Raw genomic sequence first — 11,583 nt, 5'->3', positions numbered from 1 at the left:
TTATACATTATATATGGTGTAATAAATATATATTAATTATATATAGACAGAAAATACCCATTATACATTATATTATATATATAGTATAACAGGTATTTTATTACACCTTAATAATATAATACATGTACAAATATGATATATAATGGATATTTTACATATACATATGTAATGTTTAATTGGTATTTTCTGTCTGTTCATATAAGAATTTAAGTTTTATAAGACAGGCTATTTGCCCTCTTTTAATTGTATATCCCCAGCACCTAGAAGAATTCTTAACACATACTAGGCAGTCAATAAATATTTGTGGAAGGGAGACAGGAAGGAAGTGACAGAGAAGCAGTATAGTATACTAGGCAAGAGCACACATTTTGGAGATAAGACAGGCTTGGGTCAAGTTGACTCATAGTCAAGTAATACCTTTTTGAGCCTTAATTTATACACTATAAAATGAATGTCAGTAATATTGTTTTCCTGGGAAAAAAAGCATTGTAGGAATGACATACAATAATATAATATATAAAGGTCTTCTCCTATTCCTTAACCGAAATAAGTAAGAGTTACTCCCGTTACCGTTGGTCATATTGTGTTAGTGCTATTATTTCTTCATCCAGCAGATATTATTAATTAGCTGTCTAATAATGTATCAGGCACAGTGCAAGGCAAATGCTGAAATCAGTGAATTGCCAGATCCTCTCCTCTGGCCCTATAGTACTGGAGCTCCATTCTCTATGCCAGAGTTTTGTTTCCAGGCATAGAATCTTCCAAATAGTGAATCTTAAATCTGGTGATATATTGCAAGGCCTCAGAGGATTTTTAAAAATACGTAGATCCGTAGGGATGGAGAGGCTCACGTGGTAATTCTTATGGAGCAGGTCTGGAAGACAGAAGTGTGAAGGTGCATTTTTAGCAGTTTAAGAATGACCTTCTTCCTTTTTACTAAAATAACTACATTTTATAATAAAGTTTTAGAAAACACTACTCTGAAATATTATGGCTGTTCAAAGATGGTACCAGTAAGATATATTTTCACTCCGGCAGTGAACTTTTTAGACCAAATCCATGTTTAAAAGAAGAAATCAATCTTTAAGAAGATAAGTAGAGGTAGATGAGGGAGATTTTAAAAATGATTATGGAGTATGGAGAAACACTCTAAACCTCTCAAATAATATTTGATAAAAGATCACCTTCTTCTGTGTAGCTGGGAGTTAACTATTGATGCCTTTTTCTATTTTGAGGATTTTTTCCTCTAGATTAAAAGGAAAGAATCTCCAGTCCCCGTGAACTTGTGCAAAGAGGTTGAAAAGGAGCAAGGCTCCCTGTTATGCCACGTGGGAATCTTTCATCCATAGGCAATTTGGCTCCCGGGGCTGCAGAACACTTCTGGCCCTTCTGGAAAGCTACTGAGAGCAAGAGAACTGAAAGGCACGTCTTTACTTTTCATTTCCTAGACTTGGCACAACTCAGCCTTGGGGCAAAACACATCATAGTCAACTCAAGAGATTTTGGCCCTACCTTTGGTGTCTTCTGAAATTCAGTGTCAGAAGAGATTGAACAGGACTGTTCTACCTTTATCTAGGAAAACTACCTGGAAGGAAATGTCAGCCAAAAATTTATTTTTTATTTTAAGAAAAAATTCTCTCTCTCTCTCTCTCTTTCTCCTCACTCTCTCTGCCTATAGATACAAATGTTAAAGATGGGTTTTATCTGATGAGGGGAGATAGTAGTTGGGCATTCAGATTCCTCAAAAGCAGGAAGGAGGTAATTTATTGACAGAAGAAGCACCTATGTCTAGAAAACAAAAAATGATCTACCGATCCTCTGTGTATAAAGGAGAATGGGAAGAAACACCAGAGACAAGTATTAAGTTCCCAAGGGGCTAAAAAGATATAAGACTTTAAAAAGGTAAATGAAGACAACGTAGGTGATGAGGAAATTAGGGAGATTGACATGAAATGAGATTATAGGTCTAGGAGAAATCCCATAACTGATAGGAAAAGAAAAGAATTTCTGAAACTGAAATCTGGCTAACATTTAGAAGAGAAAAACCGAATGCCAAAGAGACAAAGAAAAATCTAACAATCGTCATTGTGTGCAAAGGATTTAATAATGATAAAGAAACTAGATGCCAGATTGCAAAATGTCACATACTCTAGGAGGTTACCACACTGTGGAGCTCCAATAATAGTGTCCTGCTCTATATCCAGAGACAAAATTACAGACCTACCATCTGTTTTAGCAGCCACAAGGATTCATTTGGACATTCCAGTTTACACCCTTACCACACATTTTCAAGACAAGAGCCTCTGGCTCTCATTTGTTCCTCTAGCCGACACCAAGTTTTTACATGAGAATGGAACTCAGTCTCAGGTCATTTGCACTGGCTGGGTTAACCAGTAAGAGATATTGCATCATGTAATAAAGATAATGGCATTTTAGAAGGGGAATGGCAAGTGATTATGCGTGATGGGTCTTGAACCATAAGGGCATTATCTTTGAGAAGTAGATAAATGTCTAGAAAGGAAACTAAAAGCACTGACTTTGGCGTTTTATTCATTGCATGGGTTTAGACCAATGGTTCTCAACTGATGGGGTACTTTTGCTCCACAGAGAACATTTAACAATGTATACAGGTCTTTTCATTGTCACAGCTTGAGGGGGAAGGGGCAGTCACTACTATCATGTGATGATAGAGGCCAGGGATACAGCTAAACGTCCTACAGCACACATGATGACTCCTCAACAACAAAGACTCATCTGCCCCAAAATATCAACAGCGTCAAGGCAAAGAATCCTGCTTTAGACAAATACTTCCATCTCTTTGTCTTTTTTGTCCTCTCCTTATAAGAGAATAATATCTTACATGGTTGATGTAAAGAATCAATAAGATGAATCAATACATACAAGTGCCTGAAAAGTGGTAGGTAGTCACTGAATTTTGAATATTTTATATATATATATATATATATATATATTTTTTTTTTTTTGAGATAGGGTCTCACTCTATCGCGTAGGCCAGAGTGCAATGGCATGATTATGGCTCACTGCAGCCTTGACCTCCCAGGCTCAAGCGATTCTCCTGCCTCAGTCCCCTGGGACTGGGACTACAGGCATGAGCCATCACACCCAGCTAATTCTTTTGAATTTTAGTAGAGATGAGGTCTCACCAGGTTGCCCAGGCTGGTCTCAAACTCCTGAAGTCAAGTGATCTGTGCACCTTGGCCTCCCGAATTGCCAGGATTACAGGCATGAGCCACCATGGTAGGCCTGAATATGAATAAATGAGTATTTAAAACTATGCTTGTCAAATTTTAATGTGATTCTAAGTCTATGAAGCAGTTTGGAATAGGATTTTGAGTGTAAGGAGCTTCACATTTTAAATGACATCAAACTGCATCAGGTAGAAGAAAGGAGTAAATTTATGTATTTTATATAATTGTAAGTAAATAAGTATTTCCTACTCTGTAGCAGCATGGACTAAAACTTTTTATAAGAAGTGTTCATCTTTCTCTCACCACCTCCAAAAATATTCCTCAAAAAATGTGTATGGACAATTTAATGTAAATCAACTTAAGTCATTGACAAACATCACCTTGTCTTTAACATGCTAATATGTGCTGCGGATGTTGGACAGAGGATATGGTATTTTCTAAAAGGTATTTGATTATGGCAGCCCTCTTTTTCAATATGTCTTTTAACATCTCACATTAAACTAAATTATTTGAACATAGTTTGGGAAATGCTGAGGAGAAGAGAGGAAGAAAGGGAGGGAAAGAAAGGCAGAGGGAAAATATATATTCATATCATCCCCAGGCAGGTGTGCAGGAAAGCAGCCTGTGGCATGACAAGAGTGACGCTGTTTTGAAAAGAAACCATGATGACGACAGACATTTGAATCCTGCATATCAAGCTGTTCTGCAGCAAGGTCTTAAAACAGTGCCTACAGCATAAATCACCCCTCAGAAAGATGCTTATCTAACTTCCTCAGTAACAAGAAAGCCTGAGATGTGACCAGCTTTATATGCTTTACCCTAAAAACTTCTACAGAAATGAAAATTTTCTGGAGGGCTGGAGCTGAGATCTACCATCTCCAGTCCACCCAAGACATTCCTTTGGTTTGTAAGCCCCTCTTGAATATTTTCTTTCTCAGAAACTGGATTTGTCAGCTTCTTTCTTTGGTCTCTCGGCTCCCTCTCAGCTTTCGGGGGTAGGTTTTTATATACCTGCTCACCATGAAACAAGGTGAAATGACCAGGTGCAAATGAAATGCTATATCTCTAATCATTAAGGCATAAACACATGTCATCAAGAGTGGGGAAAGCCACTATCTGGAACAGGAAACAATGAAGAAAGAGAGAGAGAGCCAGAAATTTGATCAGGAAGACCCGAGGGAGACAAACACACTTAAGTTGCCCTCACCTTGACTGTGTTGAGCTAATCAAATGAAATACAGCACTGAGAATTGGATTTGGAAACACAACGAAAATTACTCATCACAGCTATGATACTCTTTTTCTAACCTTCATGTGCACATTCAGCCAAGCTGCTCTTTCTCATCATATTCTGGAGTCTTTTTCAAAGCCGTGAGTCAGAAAATCTGGAGAAATTGTAGTAAAGGTGAAATTCATCTACTCTGTTTAGTGGTTCTCAAACTTGGCTGCACATTTGCTATAGAATGGAAGATTATGTCCTCCTCAAACTCATATGTTGATGTCTAATCCCCACTATGATGGTATTTGAATGTGGGTCCTTTGGGATGAGATTGGGTCATGAGCAAAGCCCTCATGAATGGGATTAGTGCCCTCATAAAAAGAGATATGAGAGAGCTCACTTCCTCTTTCTCTCCTCTCAGCCAGGTGAAGATAGAACAAAAAAACAAACCAAGAATTTCCCCTCACCAGCCACCAGCTCTGCCAGCAACTTGATCTTAGACTTCCCAGCCTCCATAATGGTGAGAAATAAATGTTAAAGCCACCCAGTTTGTGATATATTTGTTTTAGCAGCCCAAACTAAGACATCATTGAAATCACCTGGGGATCTTTTAAAAAACTACTGAAGCTATTTTCCCTACCCCACCACCACCATCAGAAATTCTAATTTAGTGATTCTGAGGGCAGACTGGACATTAGGACTGTTATATAACCACAGATGATTCTATGGGGAAGCAACCTAGTAAATGTCTAATCTAGAATGCATGAAAGTTAGAAAGCAAAAGGAAAAGATCTCTCTCTCTCTCTCTGTGTTTCCCTCTGCTTTCACGCCCTTGCTTTTCGAATTTTTTCTTTGTGAGTCATGTTAAGAAACTATGAGGACATCAAATAAAATAATGGTTAACATTAACTAAATACCGACTGCTTTTCAACACTTAAACTGTGCTTTATCTTTACTAATCAATTTAATTCCTCTAACAACTCTTGAGGCAGGTATTGTGAGGCTCCATGTGAGGACACATTACCCGGACAAAAAGGTTAACTAACTTAGCCAGTTTACTCAGTAAGAGACACACCAGTCTTCTTGATCCTGCTCACACAAAAACTAAAGTTGGACACATCCGAACCTGAACTTGGCAGAAAAGTCTAGTGGTTCCTAATGCTAGATGAACACTAGAATCTCGTGGTAAGCTTCCAGAAAGCCCTCCTGCTATATTTTAGTGGTGTATACTTGAAACTAAACACTTGTCAAAGCCCACTTAAGTTTACAGCTCAAATGCTGAACTTTAATGTATGTGAATTTAAAAAATCAATTCAGGAGGTCAGAGGGTTCCGAGATGGAATGTAGACTGTGACTAAGGAATCTTAACTGTATTACAAAAGTATGCATAACCCCACTGAAGGAGGCAGAGAAACAAGGTGCTGATCTAAGTTTTTTTGGAATTGAGTAGGCTGAGACTGAAGGCAATAGGAAGTGTGCATAAGCACTGCACTATAATTGGTAAAGTTACTTCCTACAAAAGCACAATCTAATAATTCTGAAACCACTCTACATGTATATAGGGTTGAACAAGTATTTAAATAGATGCTGAACAGTGCCAGATTTCTCACTGTTGAAGTGGGAGGTTATAGATGGGCAAGGGGAAAAAAGTACAATGGTCCATGTAGTAATGGATTCAAGTAGGAAACATCAGTATGAATTCAGGTTAATTTTAATGTAGATATGTATGTATTCACAGGTTAATAGTGCCAATGTATATTTTCTTTTTTAAAACTTTTTTATTTTTAATTTTTTTAATTTTACTTTAAGTTCTGGGATACATGTGCAGAATGTGCAGGTTTGTTACATAGGTATACACGTGTCATGGTGGTTTGCTGCACCCATTAACCCATCATCTAGGTTTTAAGCCCCGTATGCATTAGGTATTTGTCCTAATGCTCTCCTTCCCCTTGCCCCCCGCCCCCTTGATAGGCCCCAGTGTGTGGTGTGCCCCTCCCTGTGTCCATGTGTTCTCATTGTTCAACTCCCACTTATGAATGAGAATATGCAGTGTTTGTCTGTCTGTTCCTGTGTTAGTTTGCTGAGAATGGCAGCTTCCAGCTTCATCCATGTCCCTGCAAAGGACATGTACTCATTCTTTATTATGGCTGCATAGTATTCCATGGTGTGTATGTGCCACTTTTTTTTTTTTTTTATCTAGTCTGTCATTGATGGGCATTTGGGTTGGTTCCAAATCTTTTCTATCGTAAATAGTGCTGCAATAAACATACAAATATATTTTCTAGTTCTGTCTACTGACAAGTCTTAGAAGCACCACTAACACCCCAGAAGCAGGAGCACATTAAGTACCCAGATACTGGTTTCCAGTTCCATTCTCCAATAAAAGGAACCTGGGCTTCTTGGAGAAATGGCTGCTTCTAAGGCTGGGGCAGGGAATACACAAGATGTGCCTGGCTGGTGTTTAAAAAACAAAATGACGAAAGCATATAAAGGGGACACAGAAGCCAACTAAAACAGCTCTCAATGGTCAAAGCTGAAACAATTTGAGCAGAAAAATAAATAGCTTAATATTGGAGTATAATCCAAGGTATAAGGTAAATATTTTGAGCCCATGTGGATATAAACCAATGATTGAATATGTACATAAATAAGTGGGGAGAATAGACAAGTCTCCCAATTAGAGTAATTCCAAATAATTTACGTAAATATTTCCCCCTCAAGGAGTTGGAATATCACTCCCCTTCCCTTAATTGTGAGTTGCATATAATAACTTTCTTCTAGAAAGTGCAGTATAAAAAAGAAGAAAGGGTACCTTACAGTGAAGAAATCTGACAAACACCACCTCAGCTAAGTAGGTGATCAAGGTCAACATCAACAATAATGTCATGTAAATGTCATTTATTGTGGATGTGAGGTGGCAAGAATGGCACTTTTTCTCTGCAGTCTTCCTCCTAAAAACCTGCAACCTCAATCTAATCATGAGAAAAGACATCAGGCAAATCCTAATTGAGGGAGATTTTACATAGTACCTGAGCAGCACTCCTCAAAACTGTCAAGGTCATCAAAAACAAAGAAGTATGAAAAACTGTCACAGCCAAGAGGAACTTAAGGAAACATAATAATTAAAGGTAATGTGGTATGTGGGATGAGATCCTAGAACAGAAAAAGGACATTGGATAAAAACTAAAAACATCTGAATCAAGTATGGGCTTTAACTAATAATAATATATGACTTTTGAATCATTAACTGTAAAAAAAAAGTATTAATATGAGATGGTAATAATAGGTGAAATTGGGTATAGGGTATATAAGAATTTTCCGAACTTTGAAACTTTTTGTGAAGGTACATTATTCTAAAATTAGAACTTATATGAAAAACAAGCAAAGAAAATAAAACAGAACACCTATCTACCAGAACACCTTCAGAGACTCAGATTTAATTTGTCTGGGGTGAGCAGAGCTTGAGTGCTTGGTAGCTTTTAAAAGAGCCCCAGGCATTTTTAATAAATATCTAATAAGAAATGATATCCATCCAGTTTGCTAATCCCGTGGTACAACTTCAGGCCCTAAGATATCCCTTTTCAGCCCAGAGATCTGTACTCTTCCCTATAGCTTATTGCAACCAATAATCAGCAAAACTATTTTCATTTTGTATGAAAGTTCTGGAGAAGCTGAGCATAAGAGCATTGAGAAAACTCTTGGAAAACATTACTAAATTTAATAGAATGTCTTGATGTGAATTAAAAACGACAAAAAATCTTGCCAGGCGCGGTGGCTCACGCTTGTAATCCCAGCACTTTGGGAGGCCGAGGCGGGCGGATCATGAGGTAGGAGATCGAGATCATCCTGGCTAACACGGTGAAACCCCGTCTCTACTAAAAACACAAAAAATTAGCCGGGCTTGGTCGCGGGCGCCTAACCTGGGAGGCGGAGCTTGCAGTGAGCCGAGATCGCGTCACTGCACTCCAGCCTGGGCGACAGAACTAGACTCAGTCTCAAAAACAAACAAACAAAATTCATGTAGTCCCCTTATCAACTGACCCTCAAAGGGCCTCGCTTGACCCTGATGGTTTTTTTCCCCCCCGCCTGGTGCCTTTCACACTAATATAAGGAGACCAGGTTTGGCAAAACAGTGCAGAAATTCCATTCATTGATCAAGTAATGGAGAAGGGGAGCTCATGCTCAAAGCACCTTCTCCCTGGAAGTAGAGTGAAGGGAAATTTTTAAGGGCCTTTGGGCAGGTAGGTGGAGACAGGGGTGGGGATTCCTTGAAAGAAGTTTGTTCTTCCGGGAGGGTTAAGTATGTGCAGTCTTGCATTTTCTTTTGCATTGGCACTTTTTGCACCCAGCAAGGTACATTTCTCCCCACTGGATGGAAATGTTGGTATGAGAATGAGGCAAGAAATCAGGTCAGGTCTCTCATTGAGGCAGAAGTTCAGGTGAAGGCAGCGTTTCTGGGCTTAGCTTGTCCTGCGGGTGGTTCCTGGTTATTGGCATCTGACTGTTGTTTCTGTAAGCAAGCATAGCTACAAGCATAATTTAGTTTCAGGGGTTTTCTGCCTTCCTGAGAGAATCTGAGTTATGCTGTGGTAACAAGTGACGGTTCCTTAAATTTGAAAAACAAACAAAAAGACTTAGAAGTTATTAGCTGAAACTATGATTCAGAAGGATAATTCAATCCCCAAAATTATGGTGCTTCAAAAGTGGCAACTGAAATAAAAATGACTGCCTGTTTTTTAATACAAGTTACTTGTGGCCAGCTGTTTTTTCTATGGAGATATGGGGTTCTCATTTCACAGCAGATCCATATTACAGGCAGCAACAAAAATGACAGAAACATAAACCTTTGAGATTATCCAGTCTAGTGGTTTTCCTCTGTGCCACATATTTCTTGGGAGGCTTCCTTGATGTTTAGGGGAAGGTAGAGTGGGATGAGTTCTGTGAATCCACTCTGCTTCAATCACAGATCCAATTTAACCAATTGTTTGTGTGTGTGTGTGTTTGTGTATGTGTGTATGCATGTATTAGTCTGTTCTCATGCTGCTAATAAAGACATACCAGAGACTGGGCAATTTATAAAGAAAAAGTGGTTTAAATTGACTCAATCTACGTGACTTGTGAAGCCTCACAGGCATCACGGAAGGCAAAGCAAGAATAAAGTCACATTTTACATGGCGGCAGGCAAGAGGGCTTGTGTAGGGAAACTCTGATTTATAAAGCCATCAGATCTCATGAGACTTATTCACTAGCAGGAGAACAGTATGGGGGAAACCACCCCCATGATTCAGTTATCTCCACCTGGCCCCACCGTTTACACATGGGGATCATTACAACTCAAGGTGAGATTTTGGTGGGGACACAGTCAAACCATATCAATGCATGAGTGCATGTGTGTTTCAACATAAGATTACATGTAAACAAAGATTTCTAATGCTAAGAAAAGTGTTTAATCCACCAAACTAGTTCAGTTTCCTCAATTTACAGAGGAGATTCCTGAGGCTCCAAAAGGTGAAGTGTGTGTCATTCTGATGCCCAGTTCTGTGTACTGTATACAAGTAATGATATCTCACTTTGATCTCAACATGAGTATCAATGATGGTAGCAAATTTAAACTTTTAAAGGTCTTGTATCTTTCTCTTTCTAATAAACAGGTGAGCTCAGTTTATGAGCTGAAAACCATTCAAATACTATCAATAAATTTTATTATTTATGTCCTTCTCCCTTCCACCACAAATATCAGATCATGTACCTTGGAATTTGTTTTAAAGAACAAGTTTTATTATTTTTCATTGCTTTGGATGGCTGTTTCAATTAGATGTTGAACCCAATTGAAATAATACAGACCTACATGTCAGTCTTCCATATCTGACTATGCTGATTCCAGCAGTAAAATGTGCTCTGTTTTCCCAACAGTGCTTAGAAATTGGAATGTTTTGCCAAATGTGTGTTATGTTCTTCTCTATCAGGGTGTGAGTTATGTTCTTCTCTACTAGGGAAAGTCTTTTTGCCCACACTCTTTTTTTAAAGATACTCAGACCAGGTCTAAACCAATTGGCTTTCTCTTTGGAGTAGCAATATTGTCAGAATATATTGCAGAAAACTGGGCAAATGGCATGTTAGAAAGATTACCTATTCAACACAATAAAGCTTGAAGCAAATCAACCCCAATGAGATGAGTCAACTCCTTATACTCAAGGGTACCCTTGGCAATAACTTTTAACAAACCTACCAATGCGCAAAGGGCTTTGCCTGTGAGGTAGGTATGCTTTGAAAAGCTTTAGTGCTTGAAAAACCCTCAACTACACAAACACGACCATGCTTTTTATTATTGCCAGTTTCTTTATATGGCTGAGGAGAGAAAACACCACTGTATTTTTTTTAAACCTATAACAAGATAGAACTAGCAGATAGTTATGGCCCTGAGGTGACTTAACTATATAACTCTTTCAAAAGTTCTCGAGACTAAATTACCTTTAGTTTTTGACTCAGCATTTTACAAGCTAATACTAGAACATCTACTTAGACATTATTAAAAACCCTTGAGAGAACTGTAATCATGTTTCTGGAAATTTTTGAAAGAATTTAAAATGTCTACAAAGAAAAATACTGGGCACTGTAAGTACATTTTGTTAAAAATAACATTTAATTTTACTCAACAGGAGTTGAATTTTAGCTTAGAAGTAAAAATTAGTGAGAGAGTGGAGACAAACAGCAAGGCTTCACTGATTAGGAACTGAGTACCCACATACATGGATTTTCTACTAACTGAAACTTACACATTTATACATTACTTTTTTGTAAAGATGAATAATTTTTAAGTACATATACATACTTTCCTGTACAATTACATCATTAGTATGATTAGCCATTTGTTTTTTTGAGCCTTCACAGTGTCTGGGTTCAAATTCCAGCTCTGGAACCTGCTAACTCTGTGACCTTGGGCAAGCTGTTTAACATCTCTGAGCCTTGGAGTCCTCATATATAAAATGAAAATAATTATAGTATATATCCCATTAATTTGTTGCAAGGATTAGAATAAAATTGCCCATGCAAATCTCTTAGGTCCTGGTATTGAGTATAAAAGAAACACTTGGTAAATATTAGATATTTTTGGTGTTGCTGTTTTTATGGTGATGATTTAGTATACAGCCCTCT

General features: G+C 38.1%; 1 long non-coding RNA gene across 1 annotated transcript in view; it reads right to left on the bottom strand.

Annotated features, from left to right (window-relative positions):
* Positions 1-231: 231 nt before the first annotated feature.
* LOC100938262 (uncharacterized) overlaps positions 232-11,583 on the bottom strand; it is an 87,042-nt gene continuing 75,690 nt past the window's right edge. Inside the window, exon 4 of the long non-coding RNA XR_008523704.2 lies at positions 232-874. This is a non-coding gene — a long non-coding RNA (uncharacterized LOC100938262). The remainder of the gene's footprint in view (positions 875-11,583) is intronic.

Source organism: Pongo abelii, chromosome 2 (genome assembly GCF_028885655.2).
Source record: "Pongo abelii isolate AG06213 chromosome 2, NHGRI_mPonAbe1-v2.0_pri, whole genome shotgun sequence".
NCBI lineage: Eukaryota > Metazoa > Chordata > Mammalia > Primates > Hominidae > Pongo > Pongo abelii.
This window is presented reverse-complemented; position numbering and strand designations above follow the sequence as displayed.